Source organism: Pseudophryne corroboree, chromosome 3 (genome assembly GCF_028390025.1).
Source record: "Pseudophryne corroboree isolate aPseCor3 chromosome 3, aPseCor3.hap2, whole genome shotgun sequence".
Lineage (NCBI taxonomy): Eukaryota > Metazoa > Chordata > Amphibia > Anura > Myobatrachidae > Pseudophryne > Pseudophryne corroboree.
In genome coordinates, this window is record NC_086446.1 from 679,195,296 (window position 1) to 679,214,404 (window position 19,109).

Consider the following 19,109-nt stretch of genomic DNA (forward strand, 5'->3'; position numbering starts at 1 on the left):
TATACCAGGCGTGTGGAGCTGAAGCAGGGACCAGCTGCTGGAAGGCTGATATCTCTGGTTCTGGGCGCAGTAGAGACAAGCTGCCAGTGTCTAGCAAAAGGGGAGAGTCCTAGCTTTTGGATTATACACTCAGAAAAACTCTGTGTCAGACAGAACCTGAGATATCTGGCTGGGAAAAGCAATTAACAGGCTCGGATGGGGACCACTGCTTTCACGCTGGATATCTCAGGTTCCCCAAGGCCGATTTTCAAAAATCTGGTACCCCTGGAAAGAGGGGACCCTCAGCTATCAGTCTAGGGCCCTTATACTCCTGGGGCCCTTGGGCAAGAGCCCATTGAGCCCATACGAAAAGACGGCCCTGCCCGGGACTACCATAATAAATGCCGGTCTATTACATGCTGAACTACCAAGTTCTCTGATGGTTGGAGCAATTGCCTCACTTTATAATGGGTACAATTTTTATGTACAAAGAAGACATAAAAGTCTTAAGACATAAAAGAAGTACATAAAAATTATACCAATGATTAAATACCTTGTAAATCTATCTATCTATCTATCTATCTATCTATCTATCTATCTATAGTTACCAGTCCATCAAAATATCGGAACAACATAACAGTAATGTCAGCTTGAATTGCTCCATTGGGCACCATCTAGGGGCCGCCGGTGTGCAGAACACTTGAATTCCCCTCATAGAGGTGCAGTACAGCAGTATTAGCCTTATACTATATAGGATTTAATGTTAATACGCTATGACAAGGGGTACTGCCCTTTATCAGAATTTAACTAAGATTGTTTTGAAAACTGCTTGTGCAAGATAAATAATGCACCGGGGGAGATGGAGCAAACCTTTCAGACAGATAAGGTGAAGAAGTTGAACAAACTGTAGCAAGCAATCAGTTTATAACTGTCACTGCTTAGTCTGTTCTAGATAAGTTTCAGATAGAATCTGGTTGCTACGTTTAACTTTTCCACTTTACCTCTCTCAAGGGGAGATATATCAAGCTGTATGGAGAAATAAAATGGAGACATTGTGCAAAGCAACCAGATTCTGGGCCTAATTCAGACCTGATCGCTAGCAGGCGATTTTTGCACTGCTGCAATCAGATAGTTGCCGCCTACAGTGGGAATGTATTTTAGCTGAGCAAAGGTTGCGTACGCATGTGTAGCAGAGCTGTACAAACAGATCTTGTGCAGTTTCTGCACAGCCCAGGACTTACTCAGCCGCTGCGATCACTTCAGCCTGTCTGGAACTGGAATTGACGTCAGGAACTCTCCCTGCAAACGCTTGGACATGCCTGCGTTTTTCCAGCCCCTCCCTGAAAACGGTCAGTTGTCACCCACAAACGCCCTCTTCCTGTCAATCACCTTGCGAATGCCCGTGCGAATGGATTCTTCGCACAAAGCCATCGCTGAGTGGCGATTCGCTTTGTACCCATGCAACATGCCTGCGCATTGCTGTACATACGCATGCACAGTTTAGACCTGATTGCAGGCTGTATGAAAACGCATCCTAGCGATCAGGGGGTATATTTACTAATATTCGTGTTTTTGCCGTTTTTAAGGGTGTTTGAACTCGAATGGTATCAGGTGCATTTTACTGCAACTTTTTGAATCCTAATACGGTCATTTACTAATCTGCCGAGTTTGCAACATTCGTCTTTTCCGATGTCGATGTGATTCGTAATGTCAGGCAGTGTTTTACGGGAGTGATGAGTAAAACACTGCCTGACAAAACACAAGGAATCCCGGCCGGATCTGTGAGATCCGTGCAGGGCTTCATTGTGCACCTTAAAAAAAATAATGAAAGTGTTAAAAATTAAAAAAAAAAAAAAAAAAAAATTGCGTGAGGGTCCCCCCTCCTAAGCAAAACCAGCCTCGGGCTCTTTGAGCCGGTCCTGGTTGCAAAAATATGGGGGAAAAATTGACAGGGGTTCCCCCATATTTGAACAACCAGCACCGGGCTCTGCGCCTGGTCCTGGTGCCAAAAATACGGGGGACAAAAAGCGTAGGGGTCCCCCGTATTTTTAACACCAGCACCGGGCTCCACTAGTCAGAGAGATAATGCCACAGCCGGGGGACACTTTTATATAGGTCCCTGCGGCCCTGGCATTAAATCACTAACTAGTCACCCCTGGCCGGGGTACCCTGGAGGAGTGAGCGGTGAGGTTACTCGTGGTCAACCGCTGACCGCAAAGTTCCCACCATTGGATACAATGTAGCGCCTATGCGCTACACTGTATCTCTGCCGTGCGCAGCCTGACTGACAGCTCAGGAGCGCACAGGCAATCAGGAGAGTGCCACGACGTGGCGCTCCCTGATTGGCTGAAGGGACCCTCTGTGACAGGAGTCACGGGGGGTCTCGGCAATCGGGGAAAGGGGTCCCATGTGTAAACATGGGACCCCTTTCAGTGCGTGGTTCGGGTTTTTCGGTTTGTTTTTTTGCCAAGTACATGGATTACAAGCTCATGTCAAAGTCAGAAAAATATCTCTATGCACACTACCATATTTGCACCTCACACAGGTCCGTGCTGCGCATGCGTACGCTCTCCCGTGCGTGCGCATACTCACAGTCGCGGGCACCCGCAGGCGCACGGTATGCGTATTTACGGTAGAGTTTATGTGATCGTAGCGTGCGACTCAATCGTTACATATTTTCAGTAATAATGTATTTTGTAGATCATGGTCCCTTTGATAGATTCTGAAAGTTTAGTTAACATAGCATGTTCCTGAACAGAGAGATCCCTCTTTGTATTGTACGAAGGGTCTAACAGGGGTCATACAGTGGTGTTTGGTACCCATCGGAAGAGTATTTAAATAGCAATATTCCGGTGTTGGTTTGGAGCGGATTAATCGCTCGTGCGAATAGTTATGGACATAAGAAGTTTATGTCCATTTACTATTATTTGTTCTTGTTTAGTCATGCGGCGGGAAACTCAGTATCCCACCCACCTGAACAGTTGGAAACAGTCACAACCCACCTGTATGAATCAACCTATGACCTTTTGTTATAATGCGAAGCCGAATTCCTGTGTCCAATGAACAATGAGATTGTAGGGACCATTGAATTGCATTGTGTGTGGGGCATAAATAGGCAGGCCGACCATATCCAGTGCACTCTCTTCAACGGTTCTCATTGCTGATAATCGGGAGCTGGATATCGAGGCGCATGCGATCGTTTCCCCTTGTGCGTAAGTGTTTCTCCGCAACTATATTGATCTACTTGTTATTGTGGGCCAATCTCTCTCAATTTCTCTCTCTCTCTCTCTCTCCTTCTCTTTCTCTCTCATTTTCCCTTAAATTGTATTGTATTGTATTTCCTGTGTAGTTATCTGGTTAGGTAGTCTATGTTATATTGTAGTGTATGACTTGTATTGTGTTTAACTCTTTTGCAAGTATAGCATTCATAATATATATTTTAGGCGTTGGACCCTGAGCACGGTATCTGTGTGTTTCTTATAGTATTAAGTATTCTCAGAGCGTCGGTGACGCTCAAACAGCTTTTAAGGTAATAAGGTTATACTGTGTTGCATTTACACTCTAACATTACACTAAGGTTTTACTGCACAATACACTGTTTATGGTTTAGATACAAAGGTTTAATATAGTGAGCGTCAGCGCCGCTGGTGATCTCCTCGTGGTCCTGAGCGTCCGCTACGCTATAGCGAATCATTACGTTAGTTAACAGCCAATAACGTGCCTGCCTGTGATCTCTTGGCCGTGAGTGAACTTGACGCTTGAGCGTCTCGATCACGGCAAAGCGATTGTTACGCAACTAGCGTACCCTTACGGTACTTCATACGTAGATAGCGTACAGTGTTCTTAGACCTCATAAAGGGTATTATATACGATAAATATTTAGCTTTATCAATTGCGGGCTCGTCCTGTCCTTCACATATCTACACTAGGTAATTTCAGCAGACATTATCCAGCAGCAAAGGGCGGGAGATCATATTCCTCGTAGTGCTGTTTGGATAAGCGTCTGCTTCTCTTAGTAAAGGGTGCTGAAGGAATCCGGGAACCGGAGGTAAGAACAAAACAATAGTGTCTTTTTAAAACTGTTTATTTTTCTGTCTTGCGTACACACGCACGCACACATATATATCTGCATTTCCTTTTCATTGGTGTATTTTCGTATGTCACTCTCCTGTTTGCCAGTTCTATAGTTGATAAACGTGCTTAGAGAGAGTTGTCACTATTTCATAGTTTAAGAGTAAAGGTAACATAGTTAAAGTATAGACAAACACACAGCTGTGCCTGAGAGACAAGGCGAAGTCAGTGTGGTGCGTGGTAGATGATAAAGGATCATCTACATTGATAAACGTATAAATTGTGTTACGGTGGATCTTTGCTTTGCGTACACGTGTCTCTAACAAAAGACTGAGACTTGCGTACGCAATCCAAGGGCCGACGCATGCAGCGTATATTACGCAACGGAGCGTACGGGTACGCCCACGTAACTCAAATCACAAGTTTTTTTTTCTCTCCTCTCAACGCGATAAGTAGCGCCACGCGGTAAATAACGCCAGGCGATAAATCGCGCAATTTTTTTTTTTAAATTCCAAATTTAAATTAATAGACCCTTCTCCTAATTTGTAACACATCTGGTCTAAAGAGAAATTTCTGCGCAGAAATAGAAATAGAAACAAAAGTGTACATGTGGTGAGTGAGTGTGTTGTATACAATTTTACAGGTTGAACCACAAGAAAAGTCGAGTTCTCGTGAGGTACATGCGTGTAAGTGACGTACATGGTGGCTAGGGAGGCATCCCTGGTTAAAACATACAATTTGAGCATTAGAGTGTAGCAGACCAGGAGGTCATACTGTAACAGACCAGGAGGTCATAGCAGACCAGCAGGTTCAGGTACAGCAGACAAGGAAGTCCGCTATACAGTCCACAGGCACAACACCAAGAAAGGGTTGGTGCAACACCCATATAGGCCATATAAGCTCTGGCTGAAGGAATTCGCAGCCGAAATTTTCGATTCCACTGGTCGCTCAGTACATAAGATTAGTTGCTTGTGTACTAAACGATTGTACCGCACGTAATTGTGTGCATTAGTAAACCTGACCGGTACTATTTGTGTACGAAGGTCATAAACGCTATTTGTACATTCTAACGTGATTTGTGTAACTTTTTTTATTTTAAGGGAAGTTCGCTGCTCACTCAGGAACTATCCAGCAACCAATAGTTACTGGAAAGAGTAAGTGTTCTTCGGAGCACCCTCACAGGTTCCAGTAAATAGAGGTTCAGGTCGCAGGGGCCCTAGGTCGAGTACGCCAGCACCATATCGGTGTGATCAGGTCGTATTGGTCGGCGTGGGCGAGTGAGTGGGGTACTCGGTAAACCGCCACCGTCAGCCTATTTTGGACATTTGGTTTGCGTAAGGGTTGGTTGAATAAAGCAACACCTTCGAACTATGGGGGCCACTTGTTCAGGTAGGGGGCGATCAACCTCGGTTCGGGTTGATTCAGTGAACCGACCAATTGGGTCGGCAAGGTATGTAATGTGTGAGAAATACGGAAGTCACACAGAAGCTTTATGTGATGAATGGGAGAGAATGACAGTACATGACGGGGAGAAATTCCCAAGAGTAGGTAGCTTCAGCACAGAAGTGTTAACGAATTTAAGGAGAAGGATATGTCTCATTAAATCAGCAAAGAGACGAATCAAGCATTATGATTATTTGCAGTTGTGGCAACAGGAGGGTGACATACAGAGAGGATTGGCTCAGGCGGCGGGATCTGGCTCAATCAGAAAACTGATAGCCACGGCCCCACCGCCACCATACATATCAGGAGAGAAATTGGTTGCGGAGAATGACGCACTAAGGTGTAACACACAAACACTTAGCAACTGTGTAAATGTTAAAGATAATGTTAACCAATTAACCAATACAAGTATTAACCCGTGCAAGTTGTACCCTGTTTTGAACTTTCCTCAGGAGTGTGATCAGGAAGACGAATCGGCAACAATTTCAGCGCTCTCTCTAGCAGCCACCATAGCAGAGACCACAGTAGGCACAGCTCCACCCACGAGATTAGTAACAAAGGCCCCTAGCGGAGGGATAGGTGAGGTCGTATCTACAGGTAAGTACGGCACCATACACTATGCTGAAGCCATTTCACCACAGGCTGTAGAACCCACACAGAGTGATGTTGTTAGAGTTACTCCTGTTAGGGTAATAGCTGTTCCAAATGGGAAAACTGACACATCAGGGGTCACCCCTGTGAGGAACATTGCCATGTATAGCCCATTTTCCCGAATGGAATTAAGGACCATAGTGTCAGAATTCCCTGACCCTAGAAAAGACTTAGTTGCCAGTCAAAAATACATCAGAGACTTAGGTAACACTGTAGAGCCCAACAATAAAGACTGGCAGATATTGCGGAGAGCATGTTTACCCTCCAATGTTGACGCAACTCAATTTTTAGCTGATTGCGGATTAGATCAGGATGTACCTCTTACAGATGTGTACAACAAAGATAATGTAAAAAGAATAAACTTACAGTTAAAAGAATATTTCCCAGCGGTAGTCAGATGGAACAAGATATTCTCCATTAAACAGAAGGAGTCAGAGACAGCTGCAGAGTATTTTCACAGAGCATTATCAGAAATGGCAAAATACACAGGCATAGAGGACATTAAAACAAACATAAACCATCGAGAAGTAGCAGTATCGGTACTGATGGATGGTTTAAAAGAGTCATTGAAGACTAGGGTACAGACCACACAACCATGTTGGCGAGGTCTGTCTGTGGCTACTTTGAGAGAGGCTGCTATTGATCACGATAGGAACATCACCAGACACAGGGAACAACAAAGTGATAAGTTAATGGCCGTAAGTATACAGGCCCTGACCACAAGGCAGCCTTTGTTTGTATCACCAAACCCTGTGGGTAAGTCAAGTGTGGTTACTTGTTATTCTTGTCATAAACAGGGACACATGGCACGAGATTGTAGAGTAAAGAATGTACGAAACTCATACCAACCCCCTAGACAACGACACGACACACGACATTGGGATCAGGGTCCGCAGAAACGGAGTTATGAGCCACATGCAGGGGAAACAAAAAGATACCCCCCGAACAGAGACTGGCAAGCCTCTGGTAGCTCCCAATTAACTCCATCACAAGTAGTTGCTGCCAGCGGGATTCAGGGAGGTCACCATACCCAATAGGGGTGTGGCCATACCTGTAATCTGCAGCCAGTAAAATTGATTGCAAGTCTTGGAAGTGAACCAGAAATTGCAATCAATGTAGCTGGTAAATCATTAAACTTTCTTGTAGACACAGGGGCGGCCAAATCAGTGATAAATTCGACAGTTGGCATGAGGACCACTGGTAGGACAATTCCAGCCGTGGGAGTAACAGGAGTAGTCCAGCATTACCCTGTTAGCAAACCAGCAGAGATTACAATAGGGCCTTTACATACCAAGCATTCCTTTTTGCTGGCTGCATCGGCACCGACCAATCTCCTGGGAAGAGACTTACTGTGTAAAATGGGGTGCGTCATTTATTGTACTCCTGAAGGTGTATTCTTGGACATACCTGAGAATCACGCTCAGGAAGTACGAGACATGTTAGACTCCCCGTCAAAATTAATGTCACATACCACTATGACAAATAGGACTCCCTCCCAAGTAGAAGAAATGACATCTCAGATACCAGAGTCACTTTGGACTAAAGATGGACAGGACACTGGATTAATGGCAAACGTAGCTCCGGTAGTTGTACAAGTAAAAGATGGTAGGATAGCTCCAAAAATCCCACAGTACCCTCTGAAGCCAGAGGTGGAGTTAGGAGTTTACCCAGTAATAGAGCGCTTGCTACAACAGGGCATTCTGGTAAGAACGTCCAGCACTGCTAATAGTCCCATCTTCCCTGTGAAAAAGAGTGGGGGGAGGGGTTACCGGCTAGTGCAGGATCTAAGGGGGATTAACAAAATAGTTGAGAGTCAGTTCCCCGTAATGCCAAATCCAGCTGTCATCCTAATGCAAATCCCTCCCACTGCGAAATTTTTCACTGTTATTGACCTCTGCTCCGCTTTCTTTTCGGTACCTCTGCACCCTGACAGTCAATATTTGTTTGCATTTACATACAGAGGAGTCCAATACACATGGACTCGATTACCACAAGGATTCATAGATAGCCCAAGTATATTTTCTCAGGCTTTGCATGATTGTTTACAGTCTTTCCAACCAGTGAGTGGATCAGTATTAATACAGTACGTGGATGATCTACTACTGTGTTCTGATTCATTGGAGGCATCCCTGAAGGATACGAAACAGCTCCTGTTTCATCTTTCAGACACAGGACACAAGGTTTCCAAAGACAAGTTGCAATTATGCCAAACTAAGGTAAAATATTTGGGACACTGTCTAACACAAGGACTGAGACACCTGACCGCTGATAGAATTCAAGCAATTAGAGACATGACTCTGCCACAAACCCAGCAACAGATCAGAACATTTTTAGGAATGTGTGGGTATTGCCGTAACTGGATCCCAGGGTTTTCCATCCTAGCGTTACCCTTGCAGGAAATGGTCTCCTCAAACAAACCTGATCGCATTTCGCATACAGACGAGTCTGAGGCAGCATTTGAGAGACTTAAACAGTGCCTAACGCAGGCACCAGCATTCGGTATGCCGGACTATGGGAAACCCTTTGAACTATACGGAACAGAAAGTGCTGGTTGCGCGGCAGGCGTACTAACCCAAAAGCACGGTGATGCCAGCAGGCCAGAAGCATATTACAGCGCTCAGCTAGACACGGTAGCGCGATCCCTCCCCACATGCTTGCGAAGCGTTGCTGCGATAGCATTGCTAGTAACGAAAAGCGAAGACGTCGTGCTAGGTCACAACCTCACAATTCATACACCACATGCAGTGTCAGCCTTGTTAAATTCTGCCCAAACCAGGCACGTCTCATCAGCGCGGTTTACAAGATGGGAATTGGCACTAATGGCCCCCGTAAACATCACCATAAGGAGATGCAGTGCATTAAATCCTGCAACATATCTCCCAAGTGTGTCTGGACAGACCCAAAGGGTGGAGGATGAGAGTACTGGGGAAAGAGGATTTAATACAAAGGAAGACACTCATGATTGTATGGAATATTTGACCCAAAATTTTACCGCAAGGCCTGACATCAGTGACAACCCACTGAAAGATGCAGAACTTACGTTCTACACGGACGGTAGTTGTCATAGACAGTCAGACTCGGGAGACTTGTGTACTGGATACGCAGTCGTAGATGACCAAGGCACCATAGAAGCGGAACCGCTAGGCCCACCTCACTCAGCCCAGGTTGCTGAACTGGTCGCCCTAACCAGAGCATGTGAATTGGCTAAGGGCAAATCAGCCAATATCTACACCGATTCTAGATACGCATTCGGGGTAGTCCATGATTTCGGAGCCCTATGGCGCCTCAGAAATTTCATGACGGCAGCTGGTACACCGGTAGCGCATGCAGCTCACATAAAAAGGCTTCTAACAGCGATACAGGAACCCGACAGAGTGGCTGTTATCAAATGTAAAGCACATACATATAGCCAAGACCCAGTATCGCTTGGTAACAGCCGAGCAGACGAAGCGGCTAAATTAGCAGCTGGTACCCCCAGACAGACAGACACCACACAATTGATGGTATTTAATACCATCAACACACAGAAGTTGTGTGAAATGCAAAATTTGTGTTCCACACAGGAAAAGGCAGTCTGGAAGGCAAAGGGATATGGCCAGGAGTCCTCAGGACTCTGGACGGATGGACATGGTAAACCAGTGGCCCCCAGAGCATATCTTCCGTGTTTGGCTGAAGCAGCTCACGGGCTGACTCATCTAGGCAAGGAAGGGATGTGCAAGTTGGTAAGAGCATATTGGTGTGCCCCAGGATTCTCATCTCATGCGAGTAAAAGGGCAATGTCATGCCTTACCTGTTTGAGAAAGAATATTGGAAAGGCAATACCTACAGAACCATCCCATATCCCACCTGCCGGCGGCCCTTTCCAGGTAATACAGATTGACTTCATTCAATTACCCCCTTGTCGAAATTTGAAATATGTACTTGTTTGTATAGATGTTTTTTCAAATTGGGTCGAAGCATTTCCGGCGGCCACAAATACCGCTATGTTTACTGCTAAGAAAATTGTGCAGGAATTTGTATGTAGATATGGTATCCCTAGAATTATCGAAAGTGATAGGGGTACCCATTTTACAGGTGATGTCTTTCAAGGAATTTGTAAATTGATGGGAATTGATAGCAAGCTGCACACTCCATACCGTCCACAGGCGAGTGCGAAAGTGGAAAGAGTGAACAGCACTATTAAAAATAAACTGAGTAAAGTGATGGCAGAGACAGGATTGACATGGCCAGAAGCTTTACCCATTGTACTGTACAGCATCAGAACCACTCCCAGGTCCCCTCTTAATCTGTCTCCCTTTGAAATCTTGTTTGGTCGACAACCGCATGTTATGATTAACCCTCAGGATGATTTGAAGTGTAACAATGAAGTGACTGTAAAAAACTTGATTAACATGAGTAAACAGTTAAGGAATCAAAATGATAATCTGAAGTTAGTGATTCCTGATTTACCAGATAGTAATTGTCATGACATTGAACCTGGGGATTATGTAATGATACGGAATTTTCTACGCTCAGGTTGCCTTATTGACAGATGGGAAGGACCATACCAGGTCTTATTGACTAGCACTACAGCATTGAAGGTTGCTGAGAGAGAGACTTGGGTTCACTCGTCCCACTGTAAGAAGGTCGTTGATCCAGAGAAGTCCTGTGATAAGGAACAGACGGTAGAGGTTGTATCACTAGAGTGTCTGTTCCAGGAGGACTAAAGCGGCACCTGAGCATCGAGAACCACGAGATCAAAAGCAGTTGTCGATCCCCTGTTCCCTTTTTTTGTTTTTCTCTAACTTCCCATCCCATCTCCCTCAATTATTTTTTTTCCCCTTCTCATTCTTCTTCGTCTCCTCCTATAAGATGGACTTGCCCCAAGAGACTGTGATCCGGATTTTCCTGTTGACCATGATGTTGACCAGAGCAGTCTGTTCCGGCGAGAGTACCATGGAGGTCGAGAGAGGTTCCGGAATGGGTTCTGATGATAAAGATGGAGGCGTAGTTTTCCAAGAACAACTTAACCAACAAGTTAAGGCGAGTATCAGAAAACGATCCGATAGCATTGACCATAGAAGGAATTGTGAAGGATTGTTAGCTGAAGAAAACTGTATCTGTAGGCTCTGTAACAATGTCATTGAGGATGGGTGCATTAAGAAATGCCAATCCAGTTTTAATATCCATATGGACCGGCATCCATTGAGTGACTATCACTCCTTAGTGGGTAATGTGTTAAACAAAACAGATTGTTGGGTATGCTCTCAAGTACCTCAGGGTCATAGCAAATCAGGGCTAGTACCATTTCCTTTAACGATAGAGGAGGTACTTGAGTTAAATGGTGGGAGACCGGTGGACCGGAGGTTTAATATCTCCAGCCCTCCTAGTTTGAAGCTCCACCAATACCATGTGGATAGGTCCCTATTATGTTTCAACATCTCCAATCCCCGAAAGCCGGGAAATTGGGAAGTGTCATGGAGTAACCACACCATGACCTTTTCGCATAGAGCAGATAGAATGCCTACAGATACAGAGCTTGTACGCCACATAGCCAGTAGAGGAAAATCTTTCCGGTATAGGTATACCTTAGGAAATAGGATTACTAGAGTTGGAGAGGTATCACCAGGATACTGTGCACATATCGTACAACCTGATACGTGTACTAAGCAGATGGAAGAATTAGGGTTAGGAGATTTCACATGGAAGGTGTGTAATATGGTTATGTCCTACTCCGTCCCATATGTTCTCCCCGATGATGCATATTTCATATGCGGGAGAAAGGCGTACAAGTGGCTTGCCCCAAACTCTGAAGGATTGTGTTATATTGGAAAAGTACTGCCTGAAGTAATGACTGTATCACATGACAAAATTAAAGACATACACCGTGGTGCCCAAGCTCCTTATACTCACACCCATTACGAGCACGTTGTTAAAAGGCACCTGATAGAGAAGACAGAGCATCCGGCCTCTGATCTGATAAGTGAATCCACCGGGATTCAATTCTTAATCGCGTTAGATTTCACCCGCACCGCTAGAGGAGTGCTGAACTATAAATACATATCGGCGCTCGCAAATTTGTTAGACAATATCACTGAAATGTATGATGACACATTTAGGTATACTGGAAGGGAACTTCAAGCTTACAAAACAGAACTGGTACAGCATAGAATGGTTCTCAATTACCTCACAGCAGTGACAGGCGGATATTGTGTCACACTAGCAACACAATACGGCGCGAAATGTTGCACATATATTACGAATAGCACCGAGGACCCGGTCGAGGTCATAGACCAAAAGATGGACGATATTCTCCAATTGAAGTGGGAATTTCGCAGGAGACACAATCTCACTCTTGCGGCTGTAGGTAATGAGCTGACTGGTTGGGTGTCATGGTTGAACCCGCGAAATTGGTTTTCTGGTTTAGGAGAATGGGCTCAAGGCGTCATAATGGATGTTGGGAAGTTTCTCCTATGTATCTTAGGTGTTGTCATATCGATTGGATTGATATTTAGATGCGGTCAGGCTTTAATGAAGTGCAAACATCGTACAAGGGTAATGAGTTTGAGGAGTGAGGAAACTGTAATTCCAATGGACTTGATTTATGACCCAAATGTAGAAACAATGATGTGATGAAAATGCGATTTCTACGGTCCGTTTCTTTCACCTGTTTTTCCGTTTTCTCCAAGGTAACAAGACCCACTTGGACGAGGAATTTGATGAGCCGATATACAGACAACAGAGGGATTAAAGAAGAAGTTTTGACAACCTGATACACAGATTTTTGATGAACTATGCCATGGATCCCCAGTTTCCCTAGAAATTTTAAAATTACGCTAGCCCAACACTTGTAAATCTATGGACATTGACAGCTTTGCTCGCACCTTATGAGCAAAAGCACAAAGAAGACTGCATTCAACAGACACCAAACAAGACCTCAATCGACGACTGTACATTTACCTGACATAGAATACCACCGCATTTACCGTAATTATGTCTTTTCTTCATTTCTACAACCCTCAGGTAATGACACACATAGTCGATAGGGAATACAGGCACAGATATCAGCTATCACATATCTCCCCCATTCATGTATCATCAACTAAAATGTGCTCCCCCATTTTGTTACAACCAAAGCCGAAAAGAGCTCGGTAAAGTTTGACAGCCCATCCACAGACCCGTACCACGGGATAAGAAGGAATTCACATGTATACTTCGCAATACCTCGAAGCTTGATTTAAAACACGTACGGCACGATGATACATGACCCCCCAAGCACGGATTCATACACACATGCTTCTGCTATCTCACTAGGTCATACCCTTTTCCTACCATCTCCTCTCCTCCCTTACCCAACCATGTAAATGTATTAACCCCTAACATATATTTTTCTCTTTTTGAAATGTTTTCAGGAAGTGGCAGTTATTGTTGACTGCCAAAGGGTGGACTGTCAAAGTCAGAAAAATATCTCTATGCACACTACCATATTTGCACCTCACACAGGTCCGTGCTGCGCATGCGTACGCTCTCCCGTGCGTGCGCATACTCACAGTCGCGGGCACCCGCAGGCGCACGGTATGCGTATTTACGGTAGAGTTTATGTGATCGTAGCGTGCGACTCAATCGTTACATATTTTCAGTAATAATGTATTTTGTAGATCATGGTCCCTTTGATAGATTCTGAAAGTTTAGTTAACATAGCATGTTCCTGAACAGAGAGATCCCTCTTTGTATTGTGCGAAGGGTCTAACAGGGGTCATACAGTGGTGTTTGGTACCCATCGGAAGAGTATTTAAATAGCAATATTCCGGTGTTGGTTTGGAGCGGATTAATCGCTCGTGCGAATAGTTATGGACATAAGAAGTTTATGTCCATTTACTATTATTTGTTCTTGTTTAGTCATGCGGCGGGAAACTCAGTATCCCACCCACCTGAACAGTTGGAAACAGTCACAACCCACCTGTATGAATCAACCTATGACCTTTTGTTATAATGCGAAGCCGAATTCCTGTGTCCAATGAACAATGAGATTGTAGGGACCATTGAATTGTATTGTGTGTGGGGCATAAATAGGCAGGCCGACCATATCCAGTGCACTCTCTTCAACGGTTCTCATTGCTGATAATTGGGAGCTGGATATCGAGGCGCATGCGATCGTTTCCCCTTGTGCGTAAGTGTTTCTCCGCAACTATATTGATCTACTTGTTATTGTGGGCCAATCTCTCTCAATTTCTCTCTCTCTCTCTCTCCTTCTCTTTCTCTCTCATTTTCCCTTAAATTGTATTGTATTGTATTTCCTGTGTAGTTATCTGGTTAGGTAGTCTATGTTATATTGTAGTGTATGACTTGTATTGTGTTTAACTCTTTTGCAGGTATAGCATTCATAATATATATTTTAGGCGTTGGACCCTGAGCACGGTATCTGTGTGTTTCTTATAGTATTAAGTATTCTCAGAGCGTCGGTGACGCTCAAACAGCTTTTAAGGTAATAAGGTTATACTGTGTTGCATTTACACTCTAACATTACACTAAGGTTTTACTGCACAATACACTGTTTATGGTTTAGATACAAAGGTTTAATATAGTGAGCGTCAGCGCCGCTGGTGATCTCCTCGTGGTCCCGAGCGTCCGCTACGCTATAGCGAATCATTACGTTAGTTAACAGCCAATAACGTGCCTGCCTGTGATCTCTTGGCCGTGAGTGAACTTGACGCTTGAGCGTCTCGATCACGGCAAAGCGATTGTTACGCAACTAGCGTACCCTTACGGTACTTCATACGTAGATAGCGTACAGTGTTCTTAGACCTCATAAAGGGTATTATATACGATAAATATTTAGCTTTATCACTCAGAAGAGGACCGATCTACACTGGATTTTTGTGAGTATAATTTTATTCACAGGTACCCCATGGATTCTACTTGGAGAAGTGGACCGACCCTCGTGTGAACATAGGTAAGTATGTGTGAATGTAGGTGTGCATGTATGTAATAAAGTTTTACTTTCAAGGTGTGTGAGTTCTATTTTTATTTGGGTATTTTTTTTGTAGTAGTACTACATGTTCCAGCGGGCCCGTTTCCCCCCCGCATGTTGGTACTTGTGGTTCTCCAAGTACCAGCTTGCGGGGGAGGCTTGCTGGGACTTGTAGTACTGCTACAAAAAACAATATTCTTTTTTTTACACATGGCTATCAGCCCCCATCCGCAGCCCTTGGATGGGGGGGGACAGCCTCGGGCTTCACCCCTGGCCCTTGGGTGGCTGGAGGGGGGGGACCCCTTGATTTATGGGGTCTCCACTTCTCCAGGGTACCCCGGCCAGGGGTGACTAGTTAGTGATTTAATGCCAGGGCAGCAGGGACCTATATAAAAGTGTCCCCCGGCTGTGGCATTATCTCTCTGACTAGTGGAGCCCGGTGCTGGTGTTAAAAATACGGGGGACCCCTACGCTTTTTGTCCCCCGTATTTTTGGCACCAGGACCAAGCGCAGAGCCCGGTGCTGGTTGTTCAAATATGGGGGAACCCCTGTCAATTTTTTCCCCATATTTTTGCAACCAGGACCGGCTCAAAGAGCCCGAGGCTGGTTTGGCTTAGGAGGGGGGACCCCACGCAATTTTTTTTCCAAGTTTTTACAGTAAACAGACCCTTTCCCATAGATAACCATGCACAGATCTCACTGATCCGTGCATGATTATCCAAACTCGCCTGGAAAAAGCAGGTCTATTTTTTTGCTGCTTTTTTTAACGAATCACAAAAAAATACACCCGCACTTGAGCACTCAGAGACTAACACCCAAATACGAATGAATAGTGAATACCCGTGTTGTAGGAAATAACAGCTGCGTTTGACTGATGGTCTATTCATTCGTATTTCTGAACTTTGTCATTCAAACCATTACGAATAGTCCAAACACTGCCGAGATTTGTGCTTAGTGAATTCCCGTGTTGGGACTTAGAAAAAAAAACACAAATCGGACAAACTCGATTTTTTAGTAAATTTTGGCCCAGGTCTGATTTAGGCCCCGTGTGCACTACAGGGGGGGCAGATGTAACATGTGCAGAGAGAGAGAGATTTGGGTGGGTTATTTTGTTGCTATGCAGGGTAAGTACTGGCTGATTTATTTTTAAACTGCAATTTAGATTTCAGTTTGAACACACCCCACCCAAATCTAACTCTCTCTGCACATGTTATATCTGCCCCACCTGCAGTGCACATGGTTTTGCCCATTAGAGAAAGATTTTGCTGCTGCGATCAGGTCTGAATTAGGCCCTATGTTTTATTATGTAACTAATAAAGTTGCAACACTGATCCCTCCCCTACTACTGAGCACCTGTAAACAGTGCACCAGCTGATCATCCACTACACGACCCCAGCAGCCTGGCAGCGGATGCGTGGTGGCAGCGGGCTGTTGTTCTAGACCTAAGTAAGATCTTCAACATTGGCGACAATAGTCTTATTCATTAAAAGCTTCTTACGTCCTAGAGGATGCTGGGATCCACATTAGTACCATGGGGTATAGAAGGGTCCACCAGGAGCCATTAGCACTTTAAGAGTTTGAGAGTGTGGGCTGACTCCTCCCTCTATGCCCCTCCTACCAGACTCAGTTTAAAAAATGTGCCAGGAGGAGCCGGTCACAGCTAGGGGAGCTCTCCAGAGCTTTTCTACAAAAAAGTTATTTTAGAGTTTTTTATTTTACAGGGAGGCTGCTGGCAACAGCCTCCCTGCAGCGTGGGACTAAGGGGAGGAGAGGGGGGGGGGGGGGAGTAGCGTCCGCCCTGCGGGGTCTGAGCCACTTACTCCGCTGACAGGACACTGAGCTCCTGAGGGGATAGATCGCTCCCCGCCACAGGGGATCGCTTACCCCAGCAGCATGCCACCACCCCCTAACAGAGCTGAAGATTGTGGCGAGTAGGACAACGACCCCCCTTGCAAGCGGGGGGCCGGTGTGAAGATGTCGGCAGCAGGGTAGGAGCACAGTATTAACTGCACTCCTGAATGACTCAGCGGTACATAGCGCGGCGCGTTGAGGGGTGCCTTGGGCCAGCGCTTACACCCTACACTGGTTACAAAGCCTGTCGGGGTCCCAGGATCTCAGCCAGCATCAATCCTCCGGCCAGTATAATCAGATGAAGAGCGGGAAGACAGCACCATTTTGTGGGCGGAGCTTCTCCTCAGAGCGGACCCAGCAGCGTTCAGCGCCTTTTTCTTGCCTGCACAGCGCTGATCAGGAGAAAGAAGGTCCCTCCACAGCAACTCCAGCTATCTCTCACGGTACCAGGGGGTTGTAGAAGGGGGGGGGGGGGGGGGGGGGAGGCTGCAATACGACTGTGTATCCTAATAAGGTGCACAGTCAGCGCTGACAAGGGGTCTCCCTTTGCTTAAAAGCGCTGTGTGGGGGTTGGCTCCAATCTCTGTGTCTCTCTTGCCATTCTTGGGGGTGAAACTCTGTCTGCCCTCCTCTGTGTGTGTGTGGGGTGTTTTGTGGTCTCCTTTAGCTATGTTCAGGGACACTGTGTCATATGCTGCGGAGGATATGTCCTCCCAGGATGATCCCATTCCATGTAATCAGAATAGCACTGGTTTAGCACAGATTCCAGCAACGGAACCTGAGTGGTTTTCCTCTATCAAATCTTGGATTTCTCAGATTTCAGATAGGGTTGCAAGTAATGAATCCGCAACCCAGGTATTACAGAACTCTATGGCAGTATGGCCCGATTCTGGTACCTCAGGACGCTCCGTTATATACCCCCACAAACGTGCGCTTGTTCATGTCATGCAAGATGACACGGATACCGATTCTGATACCACAGACGGTACTGGGGATGTGTTGCAGGGGTCTGCCTCTCTTGCAAAGGGGGTGCAATTGATGATAGAGGCCATCAGGGATGTATTGAATATTAATGATACAACACCTGAGCAGGTTGAGGAGGCTTTTTTCACTGAAAATAAGAAAGCCTCGCTAACCTTTCCTGCGTCAAAGGAATGAAATGCTATATTTGAGAAAGCATGGGAAAACCCTGGGAAAAAATTCCAGATCCCTAAAAGGGTCCAGGTGGCGTTTCCAGTCCCTGAGGAGGATAGGAAAAAATGGGAAAGCCCGCCAATTGTTGACGCATCTGTGTCCAGACTCTCCAAAAAGGTGGTTTTACCTGTTCCGGGATCTACCGCCTTAAAGGAGCCGGCTGATCGAAAAATTGATAATACGCTTAAATCAATGTACACCGCTTCGGGGGCCATATTACGTCCCACTATTGCTAGTGCATGGATTGCAAAAGCTATAGTAAAATGGTCAGGCACCTTACTTGAGGATTTGGATACGATGGATAAGGGTGATGTTGAATTGTTTTTGCGTAACATTCATGATTCAGCAGGTTTTATGGTAGAATCCATGAAAGAACTGGGTTCCATGGCTGCGGGGATCTCTTCCATGTCTGTTTCAGCTCGTTGGGGACTGTGGTTGCACCAGTGGTTGGCCGACACGGAATCCAGGAAAAGTGTGGAGTCCCTACCCTACACAGGTCAGGCTCTCTTTGGGGAAGCTTTGGATGCGTGGATATCCACAGCTACAGCGGGTAAGTCTCCGTTCCTTCCCTCAGCTGCACCTGCTCTGAAGAAATCCTTCTCTTCATCAGCATCGCAGTCCTTTCGGTCTAACAAGCCTAGAAAGGCCAAATCGTCCAATACCTTCTTTAGGGGAGGTCGAGCTAAATCCAAGAAACCTGCTGCGGCAGGTTCCCAGGAAACTATGCCTGCTTCCAGTACGCCGAAGTCCTCTGCATGACGGTGGACCGCGCAGCCTGGAGGTGGGGCCAGTGGGAGCGAGGCTCAGACAGTTCAGTCACGTCTGAGTATCGTCCGGCCTGGATCCCTGGGTGACAGATATTGTGTCCCAGGGATACAGGTTGGAATTTCAAAATCTCCCTCCTCACCGATTTTTCAAATCAGGCTTGCCAGTTCTGCTGGCGGACAGGACTGTCCTACAAGCAGCGGTC